The 18,999-nt window shown below is 37.2% G+C and overlaps 1 long non-coding RNA gene and 2 other non-coding genes across 3 annotated transcripts in view; all 3 read left to right on the top strand.

The window, feature by feature from the left end:
* Positions 1-18,999, top strand: part of LOC102551574 (uncharacterized) — a 57,389-nt gene that overhangs the window by 17,411 nt on the left and 20,979 nt on the right. The gene's annotated exons all lie outside the window — the stretch shown is intronic.
* On the top strand, positions 6,059-6,140 carry Mir30d (microRNA 30d). The gene has a single exon (NR_031842.1). It is a non-coding gene; the product is annotated as a microRNA 30d (primary transcript).
* On the top strand, positions 9,856-9,942 carry Mir30b (microRNA 30b). Its single transcript, NR_031841.1, has one exon. It is a non-coding gene; the product is annotated as a microRNA 30b (primary transcript).

Here is an 18,999-nt window from a genome sequence, read left to right as displayed (position 1 = left end):
TTATGGTTGGGACTTGACACAACTGAGGAATTGCATTAAAAGGTTACAGCACTAGGAATACGAGAACCACTACATTACAGCAAAAGACTACTTTTTCCTGGTCCAAAAGCCCTCAAGACTCTAGGAAGTCTAAGTCTTGGCTATCTAAAGAAAACACATTTTACATTACTTAAATTTAATATGGTTTATTGCATACTTGTGTTTTCTGAAACAAGTTTGTAGCTTTTCTTTTGAAACTCTTATGCCAGCCAGCTAGCTGAATAATTAAGTATATAGTTTTGGTTTCATATCGGAGCATAGTTACCTTCCATGTAAAGGTAGGTTTTCAGTAAAGATGTGCAAGCATCCATTATTAGTAATGATTCCATTATAGAATCTTAAAATCACTGAGCAGAGTAGCCCTTAAAAATTAGTATTTCTCTTATAGACCATTATAATCCAAAGAAAACAAATGGCATATATTACATAAATATTGACCAAAGTACAGACCTGGTTTTGAGTATCTTAGCTAACAGGTGAAGAGATTCTTGAGGAAAATATGAAGCCAGGCACACCAGTTTGCTGTGTCTGCTGCATTCTTCAGTGTTGGTCATCTGTTTCTTACCTGTACTGTTTACACTTATCTTTGGACTAAAAGCACTAGGTTAAGTCAGTCACTTAATATCAAAACAGACAAGTAAATGACCACACTGTACATTAAATATTGTGATTGGCAAGCTTAGATTGTTGTAGTTGGGTGTAGTATAAGCATTTCTGTTCAGTAGCTTTAAGTTTAAGGTCTTCTCTCATACAGACTTGGATAGGCTTAGACCCTCTCTTCAGTGATATATTACATTGCCTTGGCTATTTATACATAACTGTACTGTTTAGCCTCCCTGCCATCCACCATGGTTAAACACTGTAGTTTGAAGCCCATGTGTCAAACCTGGTAGGCTAATCTGTGCCTAAACAATAATACTTGTCTGGACAGCCACTATAATGGCAGCATTTATTATAAATAAAACCGCAGTTAGAAGATAGCAGATGTAGCTCATAGCATGCATAAGTCTATGAGTTTCAACCTACACACACACACACACACACACACACACTCACTCTCTCTCTCTCTCTCTCTCTCTCTCTCTCTCTCTCTCTCTCTCTCTCTCTGCAAGGGTGGGGTGGAGTGGGAAAGGATTGGATCTACCACCAAATTATATCCCATCTTCTTTATTCGTTTAAACAGGGTCTCACTAATTTCCCCAGCCTTGCTTTGAACTTGTAATCCTCCTGCCTCATCCTCCCAAGTAGCTAGGATTGTAGACCCATGCTGTCAGACCAAGCTAATTCTAAGTTTTTAAAATAATTTCAAGGGGTTGGGGATTTAGCTCAGTGGTAGAGCGCTTGCCTAGGAAGCGCAAGGCCCTGGGTTCGGTCCCCAGCTCCGAAAAAAAGAACCAAAAAAAAAAAAAAAATTCAAAAGGTAACCTAGGAACAGTGATCTTTTCGCTTGTTAATTTGTGCATTTTGACTTTATGGCATGCCTGATCCTGAAAAAACTAGCACATGAAGTTTCATTGTTGATTTCTAGTCAGAATCTTAAAGACAGTAGGAATCATTTAGAAAGCAACAGATAAAGGAGTGCTGTAATTAGGGAGGAACTACAGCCTCCTTCTAAGCCTGTGTCTTTCAAAAGCTTAGAATTTTCTATAAAACCTAAACATTAGCTTTTGACCAGGTGTATTTTATTTTAGCTCTTAAGTCTGTTTTTTAAAGTTGAATCAAAAGGGAAGATAATTTCTGTCTTCCACACAAAGAATGTTCACATTTGTATTTTTAGAACCCATTTCCATACCCCAGAGTCTGCATTTGTTTAAAGAATATCTTTTTTCTTCAAAGACTTCTGAATTTATGTGTCCATAAGACCAAAATCTGTAAATATGGCATACATTGTTGAGAATATTAGTTGATTCCTGACAACTGTATTACATCTGCACAAAATATTAGATGACAGCCATTTTTGACAGTCTACTGTTGCAGATGATCTGACATTATCCTTCTCTGGCGTCATGTGAGGATAAAGCTGTTATTCGTCTTTGTCTTTCTCCTAGGTCTTAGGAAGAAGAGAACTAGAATTTTAAAATTTTAACTGAGAAAATTAAACTTAAGTTAGCAGACTAAAATATGATGAACTCAAATTGTGTGTGTGACGATTACCCCCATTATTTCATGTGGCTAAAGTGGAACTATGGATGTATTTACAAAGGGTAAATAAGGTATACAGAGGGAGAACTTGATGTTTAAGGCACCTCCTTCCATAATGCACTTGAAACTGCCAGGTTGTTGAACATCTCTGCAATAATTAATCATCCTTCTCAGTTAACACTACAGAGAGCATAGCAATGGTACAGGAGTAGACTCTGGAACCAGGCACTGCATGCAGGTTCTGGACAGGTTGCTTTTATTTACAAAAAGAGGATGATACAGTTATTACGTCGTAGTGTTTTCTTGGGGATTGAGCAAGTTAATGTATACAAACCAGTAAGTATACAAAAAATAAGGATGATTACTCTTTCTTTATGGATACATGTCTGATATTTTCAAGTTGCTAGTTATAGTGAAGTTTTCATAAACAATTTGACATTTGAACTAGATCTTGAAAGACTTTAAAAATTGAAATACAAAGAATTCAAAACTGTAAGAGCCATATGAATAAAGTAAAGAATGGTTTTTATTTCAATTTATTTTATGCTAGCCATTTACCTGCCATTGAGCTTTACATTATCTTAGTCATTCCTGGCAATAATCCATTAAGATAGGTACTTTAAGGGATTTTACAAATGGGAAAGGAGTCACAGAAAAATAGTCATTTTTCCAAAGTTCCCAGAGTTAAATTTTTGGCCTAGTTCTGTCAAATTGTAAAGCTCAGGTGGGTTCTTAATTACTATCTATAGAGTACTGCCTTCTGAAGAGCAGACTTTCAGAAGATCACCCTGAGAGTCTCTGGTTGTGGCTTTGGTAGTCATTTTAGGAAGCCAAGAGAGACATAGAGCACAGGTCTGTCTTTTCTGAGAACATTGTTGTTTAGCAATTCTGTCAGCATAAGATTGCTTGTTTCTGAAGTGGAGTAGGTATGCTTTGGTTTTTGAAGTTTGTACTATTTTCCTTGCTAAAAATGACACAAATTTCCCATTGGTATCCTGATTGACATCATAGACTTCCCAGTTACCCCTTGTGTTGCTGGAAATGATTCTCTGTGAGTGCCCTTTGCAGCTCTCTACATCAAAGAGATGTCTACAGTTGTGGTCCCAGTCTTCAAGCATCATGCTTTCATTTGGTGAGGTTTGTTTAAAATGTCCTTAGGATAGTTTCATTATGCTGCTGTTTACTCCTTCCATCCTGCAGCTACTTGTCACATCGACTTTTTTTGTTTTGTTTTGTTGAAACTGCTAGTGAATTTGTGATCGCTTAGATTTTTTTTCCTCATTCAAACACCATCCTGGCCTTTACAGATTAAAAAAAAAAAATTTAACCCCATCTCCTATCCTCTTCTAGTAGTTTGGTAGCAGTTATCTTCTCCGACTCAGTGCCTTAGAGCCGGTTCTTTAATGTCATTACTATAGTTCTGAAGTTGAGAAGTTGTGAATCAAAGAACCAGCCTCTGGTAAAACTTCATAGTATATCATCTAATGGCAGAGCAAAGAACAGATGTGCAGAGAGGTAGTGGGCAGAATATGCTGGGGAGATGGGATGAATTGATACTATATCAAGGTTCCTTTTCCATATAATTCTCCAACTTACTGTGTGTTAGCATTACTCCATTTCTTAAGGAAGGACCTTGTTATCTGTCACTCCTTAAAAGCCTTACTTCCCACCATTATTGCCTTGAGGGGTTTTCAAACATACTAACTTTGGGAGGCATCTAGAAACCATAACAGTTTCTTATAACAATATTGTTGAAAATATCTTCATTATGGATTGTCACATGTTAGTTCTATTGAGGTATCTAAATTATTTCCAACATTATACAAGAGAAGTTGTGGCAAATGTGGTATAATCTGTGTGTGTGTGTGTGTGTGTGTGTGTGTGTGTGTGTGAACATTTTTTACAAATTGACTTTATGAAAACCTCCAGTTAATTGCACAGTTCCACTGACATTTTTGTTTGGACATGCTTGCCTATACATTTTTCTACTTTTGTCAAGTAATGGTAAACCAAAAAGTTAACGTGCTACTACTTCTGGCATTAAGAAGAATACTGCTGGGGTTGGGGATTTGGCTCAGTGGCAGAGCGCTTGCCTAGGAAGCGCAAGGCCCTGGGTTCGGTCCCCAGCTCCGAAAAAAAGAACCAAAAAAAGAAGAATACTGCTCTGTTAATCAGAGGAGCTCAAGGCCCCCCAAACAATACAATCAGCACTGCTGTTGGTTACCTTCCAGAAATAGATAATAAGACCCTGTTGCTGAAGATACCACATGCCTTGGTCATAGGACTTAGAGAAATCAGTGTGGAACTTGGCTGGGAACTTTCTGCTGACTAGCCTTTGTGGTTTTGGAAGGTACTACTCAGGCTGATGGGGAAAGCTTATCATTGACATTTATACTCAGCTATAAATCCTGTGTATAACAATACCAACCAACCAGGCATACTGAGTCTACTTGTATAATAGTAGCAAATCTGTTACAGGAGTAATCAGTTGGTTTCTGATTGGAGTTGGTTGATGCCTATTGTACAGGAGGGAATTCACATACAGTCCTGTAAACCTGGTTAGAAGACTGTGGTTGGAAGGTCCTACTGGGGCAGCTACTGCTGTTGTGCTAAATGAATATGAGATGCATCAAAATGTCTTCTAAATAACTTTATTTCCATAAAATAGTGCTACTATAAGCTTTCGTCAGATAAACTCTTTAACATTTTACAAAGGTAGCACTGGGACAAAAATCCCTTCATAACTCTAAAGAAGAGATTATCTGGCAAATTCTTTTTTTTTTTATTATTAACTTGAGTATTTCTTATTTACATTTCGAATATTATTCCCTTTCCCGGTTTCCGGGCAAACATCCCCCTAGCCCCTCCCCCTCCCCTGGCAAATTCTTCTTAATTGATTTAAGAAAATTGAACTGAGGGCAGAAGGAGAAGTTGTTGAAAGAAGTTGTATTAATGGTTGATTGCTCCTTGGTGTACTTAGGTACACCAGTATGCCAGTGTCACAGGGCATTTTCAGTGGTTAGAACCTTTCACTTTGTAGTGTGGATTAGGAAGTTTATAACCTTTTAGAATTGTAATGGCTTGTTGGGGGTTTATTCTTGTGTGGTGTGGATGCTTGTGAATGAACGTATATTCATTTCTTGGAAATCACTGACTTTTTTGTAAACTTAATTGCCTTAATAGACTTTAATTTTTAAGTTAATTTATATGTCTCAGATTAAAGTTAATCTGTAAAGTACAAATTTACTATTCTCACTTAATCTTTCTTTTTTCTTTCAGCAAACTAATAGAAGAAAAAAAGCAAAATGTTACAGTCTTGTTTTGTAAGCAAAGCCAAGGCAGCTATTGTTCCTCTTCTTACCCACTTAATTCATTTCCATGGACCACATTCCTAACCTAGGTCAGCTAAGGATAGGGAGGAAAATGTTAGCATCTTTCTCAGCATAGATCTACTGCCAGCAAAACTTGTATTTATTTTCATCTAAATTAGGCCAGCTTTGTTAATGAGAGATGTCACTTCTAATAGTATTATCGCTTAGGAGTGTCTGGGAAAACTGAGATGTATGGTCACTCTACTTTTTAGATTATTATTTATTATTAATTTTAGAATTCTGGATTTGTGGGCAAGAAAAAAAGTATATACATCTGTATTCTCATCTGGAATAACATAGGTAAGTTTGTATTGAATCTCTTGTTAGATAATTCAGAAGAAGTTACTCTATCCTCCTTATTGTTTACTTTATTGTTTCTTTTTTCCCCTAAGATATCACAGTTGTCATTCAGCTCTGCAGTTGTCATTCAGCTCTGCAGTTGTCAAAGTTAGTAGCACAAACAGTGACTGACCATTTGCTCTGTTCCTTTGTAGCTTGCTGTCAGAAAGTCTGTGTCTGTAAACATCCCCGACTGGAAGCTGTAAGCCACAGCCAAGCTTTCAGTCAGATGTTTGCTGCTACTGGCTCTTCGCATGCATCTTTTGGACAGTCTGGCCAAGGATTGGAGCTGAGGAGGGTGAGAAGTACATGGGATGCATCAGAAATCTTGAGGACCCTTCATTTACTGCTTGCTTCTGCTGGCAGCTTCTAATGTAGGGGCTGACTGAACAGTCTTCTGCTGGACCTTAGAGGATCTGTTCAAAACAAGTTTTAATTAAAATTTTGCCCTGTCAGTAAAAGTTTATCCTTTATACCATTTTCAAATAGGCTAGAGTTTAACTTCCTAGCAATCCTGAAAACCAACTTTCTCCCCTATAAATTCTGTAAGTTATTCATTTCTACCACCCAGCAGTCTACAACCTAGGAATTTCAGGTTTCTCTGTCCTTAAGAGATTTATATATAAAATTTTGATCCTCCTTCTGTTCTCTTTACCCTCAGTGATCTGGAAGATTCCAAACGACTAAACCTCTTTGCAACATTTGCTAATGGTTCTGTATGTCTTTGTGGATTAAGTAAAGCTTCCTGATTGTTTTAGTTTATTTCTTGATTCCCATCTGCCTTTAAAATAATTGTATTATGTTTTTCATTTTTGTTTCTCTCCACAATACTAAATAATATAGGCTTTCTATCATAAATGGCAATTATTGTGAACCAGTATAATTTCACAACTTGTTGGGAGTTTTGGCTAGTTGGATTTATTTTATAGTCTTTTTCCTTAAGTTTTAAAATGTTTTCTCACCTATATTTTTCTTTGGATTACTAGTAGTTTTCAATTTTATTGAAAATTATTTCCTAAGGCATTTGTTTGTTTGTGAGAAGGTAGCTCTGATTGGCCTGTAACTCCTAGAGATCCACCAGCTTTCTTCCTGCTTAATGCTGGCATTAAAGGTACATACCACTATACCCAACAGACATTATATTTTCAATATTATTAAGTTGAGTTAAGTTCAGTTTAGACTTAAAGCAGAAGATACAGTTCCTGCCATTTGATTTCTTATATGTTTCTCCTGGATTAAATTGTAGCCTTTCTGGATATTTTTGGATAGTATGTCTTTATAATTCTGCATTTTATACCTACCATATATATCAGGTTGTGTATTTTGATATACAGTACGCTAATAATGATTTTATTCCAATAGTATGTTTCCACTTACTTGTTTGTTGGTGCTGGAGTTTGAACCTAGTGTTCTCAAATGTGCTAAGCAAAGGACTACTGCCAAGCTGCATTTTTAGTTTTTATTATGAACCCATTTAAGTACTACTTTGTTAGAAAGGTAGTGTGCAAGACTAATTTGGGAGAAGAGCTTAGTTGTTTTAGATTTAGATGACCTTTCCTCTTATAAGACTTAACGGTTAGCATGCATCTAATATCATTTTTTGGACAGAGACATTGCTAGGAGCCCACAAAAATTCTCTCTGCCAGGGTAGAGTGTAATGTGTCCTCAGGTAATAGAATTATTTTGTTTGGCCAGGTGGCATTGGTTATTTTCCATAAAACCTTGATGTGTAAGTTAAAACTTGGGGGGTGGATAGAAACTACATGGTTTATTATTTACAAATTATTTGGAGTGCTTTTGTTAAGTGGTAAGTCAAATCTAATCTAAAAGAGGAGGAGTCATTCTGCATAAAGCTACCATCCTCTGATTCCTAGTCTGGATGCTTCAGGGTTAATGCTAGTCTAGTATGAAACATTTGTTGTTTATTATTCTGCCCCAAAGAAAGGAAATCAGAGACCATGTCCGCTTACGTCCTCAGCGTCCTTGGTTCTAAGTATTTAAGCATAGCCTTTTCGTCATTTGCAGATGACTTATTTATGCTTTCACTTTAAAGCACCACAAATGTCTTGTTGGCTTGCACGATTGACAGTTAAATATTAAGCCACGAAAATTGGGTTGTCTTTATTTTCCAATAAACTTAAAACAAATTGTTTTCTTGGCCTTTAACTTAGGTTTTCAGGAGAAAATGTGTAAACGTTGATAATAGTTTTAAAAGCTCAGAAATTCATTTACTATTTAAGTTTCTATGTTTGTTTATTTTGCCCCAACTAATACTAAATGTAAAGGTAGTTCTCAGCCATTGTGCAAATAATATTATTCCTCAGTGTATGTTTTAGGAGTTACTTTTTCAGCAAACAACTATAAAAGTGTATAAAGACTGAATAGTACATGTACAAATTCTATTTAGAAATGTTCATAGAAAAAAATACATTTTTGTTGAGTCCTCATGTCTCCGTGGTCTCAAGTCCTTCTCTGCACAACGAAAGTCTTGGCATATTATGAGAAAGGACCATAAACCTCTAACCCAGAACATAGTCACTGTTGCATTAGCGTGTTCAAACTTGGATTTTGTTACAACTTCATTCATTGGATTAATGTTCTGATATTCATTTTGCATGTTCGATTTTGAAATACAAGTTGTTTGGTTTTATTTTCTGAGCTTACATACTTTTTAAACTTAATTCTGTCTTATGATAGTTTGCCTAGCCTGGTTGGTGAGGGTGGACAGGTACAGGTTTTGACCTTGTCAACTTCTGTCAGTAGTATGTTATGCACACCCTGATTATTTGATGGGAATTGCTGCCTATGTTTTGGCTTCCCAGCGTAGTTAGGAAAAACAGTTTTCAAATACTATTGTGCATCAGAATTATTGTGAGCTTACTAAAACACAGACTGCAGGACCCTAAAAAGAGATGCATCCTTAGCACGTATGGGATAGAGCTTAGGGATCTGCTTTATTTCCTAAGTTCCCATTGTTGCTCTAGACCTAAAATCCAGAGTGCTCAAATTATAGGTGTGTGTCACCATGCCAAGCCCTAAAGTGTGATTGCAAAGAAGGACTGACCCACCCCAAAGAATTAAATGTGTTTACGAAAAAACAGCAGGAAATCAGACAAACAAACTGTAATTGTAGTGAAAACAGGAAAAAGCAACATGCTTGAAGAGGACAGAGCAGTTGGAGGTAGGGTAGATTAGTTCTGAGAATGCTGCTCCAGGAAAACAGGAGGTTCCTGAGGTCATGGGGTACCTGTGAAACGCCAGTAATTTTTACTTGATGACAGTGTTATATGTAATTTTATTTCCTAATTTAAGGACTTTTTCCCTGATGAAAGTACTCCAAGAGCAACTTTTAATGTTTAGTAAAAGAAATTGTTGATTTTTTTTTTTTAATCAGGAATACAGAAAGGGACAGATATCCTTGAGCTACCCTAACCATACTTTAAATAATGGGCCCAAGGTAGAAACATGGGAAAGCCATGCCTGTGTTGCAAGGACCTGAGTGTTAAGTAAGAATAGGGGATTGGTACACTGTGTTGCTCATCAGATGGGTTCCAATAAATTCAGGTGCAGTTGTTTAAGGGGAAAGGTGGAGAAAGATGAATGCTGTCAGAACGGTAAGTTGGCCTTTAGATAAGAAAAGCTATAGAATTTGCCATACGCATGCGCGCGCGTGTGTGTGTGTGTGTGTGTGTGTGTGTGTGTGTGTGTGTGTGTGTGTGTGAGAGAGAGAGAGAGAGAGAGAGAGACAGAGACAGACAGACAGACAGAGACAGAGAAAATGGTGTATGTTTGCTGTTTCTGTGGATTGTACACCTACTCTGAAGATATCTTTCAAGGCGATTTTGTCCTCATTGTGTGGATCACTGTGCCTATTGTTCTCTCCAACAGGTTCTACAAAGTTTTCTAAGCCTCAAGTAAAAGCCAAGTATAAACATAGTAAAGAGTTCACAGGTCCCTCTTTAAGCCGAGTTTCAGTTCATGTAAACATCCTACACTCAGCTGTCATACATGAGTTGGCTGGGATGTGGATGTTTACGTCAGCTGTCTTGGAGTATCCACCAGTTAACATATTGATATAGGACTTAAGTGGAGTATACCTTGATGCTTAGCTAAAGGCCATTTTATTATAAATGCTGTTTACATTTAGGTTTTCAATAACTATTTTCTGTACTATATAAAATAGATACTTGTTTATCTCCATTTAGAGGATACCAATATTTTGATTCAGAAGTGATTTGAATCTTACATATAGTGTAATTTAGTGCTAAATAGTCTTAAAGCCTAGATTCTGGCTCTACTATGATAATTAAGAAAAATATTAATTTTTTTTTACTTGGATGGTTTTTATTAACATTTCAAATGTTATCCCCTTTTCTGGTTTCCCATCCATAAACCCTCTATACCATCTTCCCTCCCCTTTCTATGAGTGGTTCCCCTACCCAACCACTGGGGGGTCAAGACTTGGTAGAACCAAGGGCTTCTTCTACAATTGGTGCCCGTCCTATGGTACATATGCAGCTGGAGCCATAGGTCTGTCCATGTGTACTCTTTGGATGGTGGTTTAGTCCCTGGGAGCTCTGGTTGGTTGGTATTGTTGTTCTTATGGGGTTGCAATCTCCTTCAGCTCCTTCAATCCTTTCTCTGACTCCTCCAATGAGAACCCCATTCTCAGTTTAATAGTTTGCTGCTAACATTCACCTCTGTATTGGTCATACTCTGGCTAAGCCTCTCAGGAGACAGCTATGTCAGGCTCCCATCAGCATATACTTCTTGGCTTCATCAATATCGTCTAGGTTTAGTGGCTGTATATATATGGGCTGGATCCCCAGGTGGGGCAGGCTCCGAATGGCCATTCTTTCAGTCTCTGCTCCAAACTTTGTTTCCATATCTCCAACTGTGAGTATTTTTGTTCCCCCCTTTAAGAAGGACTGAAACAGGGGTTGGGGATTTAGCTCAGTGGTAGAGTACTTGCCTAGCAAGCGCAAGGCCCTGGGTTCAGTCCTCAACTCTGGAAAAAAAAAAAGGAGGACTGAAACATTCAATGTTGAGCTTCATGTGGTCTGTGGATTATATCTTAGGTAATTTGAACTACCATGTGTGGGGTTTTTTTTTTGTTTTTGGTTTCTTTGTTTGTTTTTGTGATTAGGCTATGTCACTCAGGATGATATTATCTAGTTCCATCCATTTGCCTAAGAATTTCATATAGTCATTGTTTTTAATAGCTAAATAGTACTCCATTGTGTATATGTACCACATTTTCTGTATTCATTCCTCTATTGAGGAACATCTGTGTTCTTTTCAGCTTCTGGAATAAATAAGGCTGTTATGAACATAGTGGAGCATGTGTCCTTGTTATATGTTGGAGCATCTTTTGGGTATATGCCCAGGAGTAGTATATCTTGGTCCTCAGCTATTACTATGTCCAATTTTCTGAGGAACCTCCGGACTGATTTCCAGAGTGGTTGTACCAGCTTGCAATCCTACCAACAATGGAGGAGTGTTCCTCTTTCTCCACATCCTCGCCAACATCTGTTGTCAACCTAGGCTTCTTTCTTTCTTTCTTTCTTTCTTTCTCTCTCTCTCTCTCTCTCTCTCTCTCTTTCTTTCTTTCTTTCTTTCTTTCTTTCTTTTTTTAAATCTTAGCCATTCTGCCTGATGTGAGGTGGAATCTCAGGGTTGTTATGGTTTGCATTTCCCTGATGACTAAGGGTGTTGAACATTTCCTTAGGTGCTTCTTAGCCATTCGATATTCCTCAGCTGAGAATTCTTTGTTTAGCTCTGTACCTCATTTTTTAATAGGGTTATTTGGTTCTTTGGAGTCTAACTTTTGAGTTCTTTATATATATTGGATATTAGCCTTCTATCAGATGTAGGATTGGTAAAGATCTTTTTCCAATCTGTTGGTTGCCATTTTGTCCTAATGACAGTGTCATTTGCCTTAAAGAAGCTGTGAAGTTTTATGAGGTCTTTTTTGTCAATTCTTGATCTTAGAGCATAAGCCATTGGTGTTCTGTTCAGGAAATTTTCCCTAGTGCCCATGTGTTCGAGGCTCTTCCCCACTTTTTCTTCTGATAGTTTGAGGGTATCTGGTTTTATGTGGAGGTCCTCGATCCACTTGAACTTGAGCTTTGTACAGGACCATAAGAATAGATAGATTTGCATTCTTCTACATGCTGACTGCCAGGTGAACCAGCACCATTTATTGAAAATGCTATCTTTCCACTGGGAGGTCTTACCTCTGTTGTCAAATACCAAATGACCATAGGGTTCATTTCTGGGTCATTAGTTCTATTCCATTAATCTACCTTCTTGTCTCTGTATGAATACCACACAGTTTTTATCACTATTGCTGTGTAATACTGCTTGAGGTCAGGGATGGTTTATTTCCCCAGAAGTTCTTTTATTGTTGAGGATAGTTTTCGTTATCCTTGGTTTTTTGTTATTTCAAATGAATTTGCAAATTGCTCTTTCTGACTCTATGAAGAATTGAGTTGAAATTTTGATGGGAATTACATTGAATCTGTAGATTGCTTTTAACAAGATAGCCATGTTTGCTATATTAATCCTGCCAGTGATGGCCATGGGAGATCTTTCCATCTTCTGATATCTTCTTCAATTTCTTTAATCAGAGACTTGAAGTTCTTGTCATACAGATCTGTCACTTGCTTGGTTAGAGTCACACCAAGGTAATTTATGTTATTTATGACTATTGTGAAGGGTGTCCTTTCCTTAATTTCTTTCTCAGCATGTTTATACTTAGATTAATTTATTTTACATATGAGTACTTTGCTGTCTTCAGACACACCAGAAGAGGGCATCAGATCCCATTACAGATGGTTGTGAGCCCCCATGTGGTTGCTGGGATTTGAACTCAGGACCTCTGGAAGAGGAGTCAGTGCTCTTAACCGCTAAGCCATCTCTTCAGCCCCCTGTTTAACCTTTGAATAGAGGAAGGATACTAATTTGTTTGAGTTAATTTTATATCCAGCTACTTTGCTGAAGTTGTTATCAGGCTTAGTAGTTCTGTGGTGGAACTTTTGGGGTCATTTAACTATACTATCATATCATCAGCAAATAGTGATATTTTGACTTCTTCCTTTCCAATTTGTATCCCTTTGACCTCCTTTTGTTGTCTGGTTGCTCTAGCTAGGATTTTGAGTACTATATTGAATAGCTAGGGAGAAAGTGTGTAGCCTTGTCTAGTCCCTGATTTTAGTGGGATTGCTTCAAGTTTCTCTTTATTTAATTTGATATTGGCTACTGGTTTGCTGTATATGGCCTTTACTATGTTTAGGTATGGGCCTTGAATTCCTGATCTTTCCAAGACTTTTAACATGAAGGGGTGTTGAATTTTCTCAAATGCTCTCTCAGCATCTAGTGAGATGATCTTGTATTTTTTTTTCCTTTGAGTTTGTTTATATAGTGGATTACATAGAAGGATTTCCGTTTATTGAACAATCCCTGCGTCCATGGGATGAAGCCTACTTGATCATGATGGATGATTATTTTGTTTTGTTCTTGGATTTGGTTTGTGAGAATTTTATTGAATATTTTTGCATCGATATTCATAAGGGAAATTGGTCTGAAGTTCTCTTTCTTTGTTGGGTGTTTGTATGGTTTAGGTATAAGCTTAATTCTGGCTCATAGAAGGAATTGGATAGTGTTCCCTCTGTTTCTATTTTGTGGAATAGTTTGGACAGTATTGGTATGAAGTCTTGGTCTCCACTCCTTAGTCTGCTGAATTACATTGTCATAATACCTGACAGGATTGTTGATGAAGTGAGTCGATGTCAGTTGAGTGTTCTTGACATAAGTCAGATATCATTATTGTTATTATTTTAAGACATTTTTATCCATTACTTTTTTCACATATAATTGTGCCATATGTTTCTAAATACCGTAAAAATGGAGAAGCCAACGGCTGATTGGTGTATGGTCTAACTGCTACTTTCATATTTGTACCAGACAGACAAAGTAATCAATGGACTAGAATTGAAGACCCAGAAATAAAACCACACTCTTAAGGACACTTGATCTTTGAAAAAGAAGCCAAAAACATACAATGGAAAAATAGAAATCATCTTCAATAAATGGTGCTGGTCTAACTGGCAGTCTGTATGTAGAAAAATGAAGCCACTTTGCACATTAGCTCAAGTCCAAGGGGATCAAGGACCTTACCATAAAACCAGATGAACTAAATCTGATGTAAGACAAAGTAGGAAAGAGCCTTGAGCTTATCAGCATGGGATGGGGTCTGGGGCAGTGGGAGGATTTCCTAAACAGAACTCCAGTGTCTTAGGCTTCAAGATCAGGGACCTCATGAAACTGAAAAGCTTCTGTAAGGCAAAGGACATAGTCAATAAATCAAATCAGCAACCCATAGATTGGGAAAAAAATCCTCACCAACCCCATCCCAATAGAAACCTAATATCCAAAATATAGAAAGAATTCAAGAAACTAACCCCCCAAAACCCAAACAACCCAATCAAGAAATGGGATATAGAGCTAAACAGAATTCACAGCAAAAGAATCTCAAATGGGTAAGAAGGGTAAGAAGCACTTAAAAGAAATATTCAAGATCCTTAGTCATCAGGGAAATGCAAGTCAAAATAACGCTGAGATTATACCTTACACCAATCACAATCGCTAAGATCAAAAGTTTAGGTGACAGTACATGTTGGCAAGGATGTGAAGAAAGAGGAACACTTCTTCATTGCTGGTGGCATTGCAAACTGGTACAATCATTCCATAAGTCAATCTGGAGGTTCTTCAGAAAATTGGAAATAGATTTACCTGAAGACCTACCTATACCAGTCTTCGGCATATACCCAAAAGGTGCCCCAGCATACCATCATGGCATGTGCTCCACTCTGTTCATTAGCAGACTTATCTATTATCACAGATGAGCTAGAAGCTGTAAACAACCCAGATGTCTCACAGCAGAAGAACAGATAACAGAAAATGTGGTTCATTTACACAATGGAATACCATTCAGTTATTAAGAGTAAGGAAATCACGAGTTTTGCAGGCAAATTGATGGAACTAAAAAATATCCTAAGTGAGGTAACCCAGACCCAAAAAGACATGCATGGTTTGAACTCACTAATAAGTGGGTATTAGTAAAAAAGTACAGAATACCCAGGATACAATCCACAGAACTCAAGGTTAGCAAGCAGAAGGGCCCAAGTGAAGATGCTCACTGGGGAGGGGGAAGAAAGCCATCATGGGAGGCGGAGGGAGGGAGGACTCTGGGTGGGAGAGGGGTATTGGAGGGGAAAAGGGGAACATGATTGGTTATAGGGAAGGGGAGAATACAAGAGAAGCCCTGAGGGCCAGCAGACTAAATGGAGGAGGGGGTTGGGGGTCATGGGGACCCTCTAGAAACTATCAGACCTGGGAGGTGAGATACTCTCTGGACTCAAAGGAAGGGGTCATAGATGAAATGCTGAATAGTGGGGAAAAGGAACTTGCAGATTCCACCTCCAGTAGAAAGATGACATCAAGTGGAGTGATGGGGTTGCCATCCCACATTGTTCTGTCTAAAAGAACTGCAGGGACAAAGATGGAGAAGAGACTGAGGGAAAGGAAGTCTATTTATCATTCCAAATTGGGACTCATCTCAAGGGGAGCTCCACAACATGACACTATTACTGATGTTACTATCTGCTCATAGACAGGAGCCTAGCATAGCTGTCCTCTGAGAGGCCAACCAATGGACTGAAATCGGGAAACCCCATGTGGTTGAATTAGGGAGAGGCTGGAGGAAGCTGAGGAGGAGGGCAACCCCATAGGAAGATCAGCAGTCTCAACTAACTCAGACCCCTGAGATATTTCAGACACTGAGTCACTAACAAGAGGGCGTGTAGTAACTGGTTTGGGCCCTGACACAACAGAGGACTACATGGTCTGGCCTCAGTGGAAGAAGACTCACTTAACCTTGGAGAGGCTTAAGACTCCAAGAAGTGGGGAGTCCTGACAGGTTTGAGGGAGGGGTTAGATATCCTCTTGGAGATGGGGAAGGAGGAATGGGATGAAGATCTGTGATAGGGTGGACCAGGAGGGTGTTATCGCTTGGACTGTTAAAAAAAAAATGAAAGTAATTTTTAAAAAATTCACTACTTAGCAAATTAAAAAAAAAAGCCTCAAATGTCTGTTTATTTGCACTTTATCCAGTGCTTATAGAGTTTTTAAGTTTTTGGTATACTTTAACAAAAATTATAAAGGATCACCAAGATATAATCTACAAGTCACTTTAAAAATTAAGTATATGTAGGGATTTGCCATCATTTTTTCTTTTAACTTTTCTTTCTTTTTTTTTTTGTTTGTTTGTTTGTTTTTTGTTTTTTCGGAGCTGGGGACCAAACCCAGGGCCTTGCGCTTCCTAGGCAAGCGCTCTACCACTGAGCTAAATCCCCAACCCCTTTCTTTTAACTTTAATGGAACTTTTCATCCCTATCTCAGAGATAAAAAGAAAAACCACACACCCGTGGTTTATACAGCCAAATGACACTATATGTTGGAGTCTTCACCCTTTTATTCTCTTTTTTTTTAATGATCATAATATATGGCTTGGCATCATGCACTTTGTATTTATGTATGTGTGTATATGTTTATGTATATTCTTGATCATATGGGTTACCAGCTTGGCCTCACTTTAACAGGCCATGCATTAAAGAGTAGCTATGTCTAAATTAAAATTTTACTCTTGTTTGAATGCAGTAAAATATTCTAGATATACTAACCTGAACCCCACATCCTTACAAACAACTACAATAACTATCAAGCAAAGTATAATTTTTTTCTGGTGAATATGTTTATCAAGCCTAAATGTTATAGAATTTGAGTACATGTTAAAATACCTCTATTTCTTCATTGTTTACTACATTGAAATTGTATTATAGAGAACATAATATAAAATTGAATTCCAGCAATAATTTTAAGATGTGCAGTTCAGTTTGAAGATTTGGTATCTCTCCTTCTGATTATTTGCTGAATATTTGACACACATGTATAGTTTCTCCCCTTTCTGTTTTGTCATTCCCATTCAGTTCTATGGAGGTAATTTCTCCTGTAGACTTCAGTAATCTATGATATGTAACAATTTACCTTTTAACATTTTTTTTCTTTTTTTCGGAACTGGGGACCGAACCCAGGGCCTTGCGCTTGCTAGGCAAGCGCTCTACCACTGAGCTAAATCCCCAACCCCTACAATTTACCTTTTAGTTGTACTTCTAGTTTTTAAAACTAATCTTATTTCAAGGATAAATCTAAAAGCATTTACAGAGGAAAGTAGTATGCAAAAGTATGATAAGAGCAAATATGTGACCTTTTTAATTGCTAAAAACTTCATGTTGAAAGCTTTGTTTTGAATAAAAATTATTTTGAAGTCTGAAACTAAAATAAAAAATACTCGGTTTTTAATTTTTAATTCTTCATAAAGCTGCTATGCATGATGAATCGAAAAGTAGTTTCATATTTAATATTTTTCTGTGTATAAAGTAGGTTAATTTTATGTGGCCCATAATATATTTTAATTTTATGTTAACTAATCTCAACACTTTTTACAATGTAATACACATTATAAGTGAAGCTATTTATAACTATGCAGAGAATCAGCATCTTAGCAGAAGAACCTGTTCGGTTGCTTACCTGTCTGGAGATTGTCCATGTACAGTCATAACTGCTGCAAAGGAGTTCTTACTTCAGAATGGTTCTTTGAAGAGTCTTCAGCATTTGTCCTTCCTGTGTGAAAGTATTTGGGCTGCTTTGCTTTTTAACGTAAATTGAGAATGTTCTGTTGTTACTTCATCTCTATGCAGATCATAAGAACTTACAAGTCCTCTGAGTGAAGGGGAATTTGTACTTTTGTAAGGGTACTTTTGTTGTTCTTTTTGTTTGGGGAGTGTTTGTTTTATGAAAGTAAGGTTCATAAACATCTACAGTTACCTTTATTTAACCCAGTCATTTGGGGATTATTCACTCTATATAAATCAGAGGTTCTCAACCTGTGAGTCTCTGCTCCATTGGGTAGAATGACCCTTTCATAGGAGTACCATATCAGATATCTTGCATATCAGATATTTTCATAATATATAACAGCAAAATTATAGTTACAAGGTAGCAGTGAAAATTTTATGGTTGGGGCAGTCACCACAACATAAGGAATTATATTAAAGGATCACAGCATTAGGAAGGTTCAGAACCACTGCACTAGAGGATCTGAAAATTTTATTTTAGGAGGCAATTTATATTTACTAAGCACTGATTTACAGTTACCTATGTAGTCAGTAATACACAGATATATAAATCTACTTGCTGTTCATATCATAGTCAATATTGGCCAAAATACTGGGTCAGTTGAAGTTACAAATGTGAGCGTGATGAGTGATAAGAGTTTGAATTTTAAATACCACCATCTTCAGATACCTTTCTCCACATCAGACTTTTTATGGTTGGTAAGTGAACATTCTGGGTTGCCAAATGATGTATTTTCATGATTTATGCTCAATCCTTATTATACTGAACATAGAAAATGGTATTAGAATAACCTAAAACAATTGAAATATACTTGTGTACATACATATTTATTGAGATAAGAACAATCTTTGAGCACCACAGCAATACCTAAAGTAGAAACAGTTGTCAAGAATGATTTCTTCCTATTCATTTGTATTCCCAAACTGAATTATAAATGTTTTCTTAGAATGCTTTTTCCTATCTCATGCCATTTATATCACAAATAAATGAACCATCAGATGTTTAAAGTAGAGGTCATTAAGCAGGATGTTGAATGAAATGGGATATTATTAGCCACCTAGGAAGGGGATACTTTTACCTTCTTTCATATTCCATGCAACACTATCACATGTGTGTGGCAGTTTCTTTCTACCAGCAGTCAAATTCTCACCAGAAGATTGTGCAGTGGATGCTATCTGGGTGATTTCTCAGTATCACTCAATTTTAATATCATCTACCTAATGATAGCTTTAGATCCTATAGGTTGTAAGTTAAGTACCACAAAACTGTCCCTACATCATATGGTGATTGTAAACATTTATGTTACCTGTACTACTGATGGAAGCAGTTGTAAACTAGGGGTAAGTATTCT

The sequence above is a fragment of the Rattus norvegicus genome, chromosome 7 (assembly GCF_036323735.1).
Source record: "Rattus norvegicus strain BN/NHsdMcwi chromosome 7, GRCr8, whole genome shotgun sequence".
Taxonomy (NCBI): Eukaryota; Metazoa; Chordata; class Mammalia; order Rodentia; family Muridae; genus Rattus; species Rattus norvegicus.
The sequence above is the reverse complement of the archived record's forward strand: the minus strand, read 5'-3'. Positions and strand labels throughout refer to the sequence as shown.